Below are 1,507 nucleotides of genomic sequence, written 5' to 3' on the forward strand. Positions count from 1 at the left end.
CACAGGGTGGACGCAGTCCACAGAATTGTCCTTGTACCAGACTAGGCTCACTTCAGTTCGTCCCTTTGACAGCCCTGCCCTTCTGATTGGCAGGAGCTCTCAAAATCTCATGTTCCACGGACAGAATTTCCCAATTGAACACCGGATGCCTACAACTACTTTTGCACTTCAGTTGTGCAATCTGTTCCATGAGCTCCAACACTTTCCACTTCGATACTCCGGTTGCTTTGAGATTTGTGAGCTGATGAAAACGCAAGTAACATTTTGTTGAGCTTTCCAGCATCTACCTTTTAAAAAATCGCTCCACATCATTTGCACTGATACTCGGAGCTCTGTTTAACAGGATGCCGGCAGTTTATGTTTAACGGGCCTGTCTTCCAGAACTGCAGCCTACGGCCTCCTGTGTTTAAACTGACTCCCACCTCAAGCTGAGAGTATTCAGTGAGTGTGGCGCTGCTCTTATCCTCTCCTTCATGACACCATCAACTTTGACACCGGATTCGATGGTGTGACTGTAAATGTGTTGGTTTGACAGTCACTGGCCGTAACCGGTAGAAATAATCTGAAAACTTTCCCCAGCTTCATCTTCCTCCCAGAACGGACTGGCTTCACTGAACTCCCTCCATCTGTTTTATTGTCAAGGGCCTGCGGATTTCGCTTTCTGTGTGAAATGGTGCCTTTCGTCGACGTGGTTTCTGTAGTGTAGCGGATATCACGTTCGCCTCACACGCGAAATGTCCCCTGTTCGATCCTGGGCAGGAACATGATTTTGGATCCTGCTCCAGGTCGTGAGGCGATTGCGTCTTTTTGGCGTTCTCATTCGCCTTGAAAACAGCGGCCAACAGGTTTTGCTCTGAAGTCAGGAACACTTGATTCGGTCAAACCAAATCTGGTTTATCCAAATTACCCTCATTATTTTTGCTCTCTCTCCTCTCTCTCTCTCTCTCTCTCTCTCTCTCTCTCTCTCTCTCTCTCTCTCTCTCTCTCTCTCTCACCATGTTTCCATATACTCCTTCACTCCTCCTCTGCCTCCCGCTCTCTGTTTTATTCTCTCAGTTACTGAAGGAAACGATTATTTACAACTGAAGAAAGAAGAAATATGTAGATTCTGATTAATTCTCCCATGCAATAGCTGTGAAGGTTCCGTTAATGGATGCATTTGACACAGAGAGAGTTCGAATTTTGGTCACTGAAGGAATCAGGGAACAAGAGAAAAGAGAGAAAATTGTCTTTAAATCGACGAAACATCGTTGAATGTAGGAGCGAGATCGACGCGACGAACGACTTGCCCTTTATCCAATTGATTCTATTTTTATCATCTTCCAGTCTTTCTCTACAAGCAAAGTCCCATCTCTCCATCTACCCTCCGCTTTTCTCTCGCTCAATTCCCGTCTCTGTCCCTCACACACTTTTCAACTCCTCTTGCCTTTGTGTCTCTTGTTCAGATTAATCATCAATATTGTCCCACAAAATATCCGGAAACATTCGAAACCGAGGCAATGATTAT

At 45.5% G+C, this 1,507-nt stretch overlaps 1 non-coding gene across 1 annotated transcript; it reads left to right on the plus strand.

Annotated features, from left to right (window-relative positions):
* The first annotated feature begins 691 nt into the window (after positions 1-691).
* Positions 692-764, plus strand: trnav-cac (transfer RNA valine (anticodon CAC)). Its single transcript has one exon. It is a non-coding gene; the product is annotated as a tRNA-Val (tRNA).
* Positions 765-1,507: the final 743 nt, after the last annotated feature.

The sequence above is a fragment of the Pristis pectinata genome, unplaced genomic scaffold (assembly GCF_009764475.1).
Source record: "Pristis pectinata isolate sPriPec2 unplaced genomic scaffold, sPriPec2.1.pri scaffold_12_arrow_ctg1, whole genome shotgun sequence".
Classification (NCBI taxonomy): Eukaryota; Metazoa; Chordata; class Chondrichthyes; order Rhinopristiformes; family Pristidae; genus Pristis; species Pristis pectinata.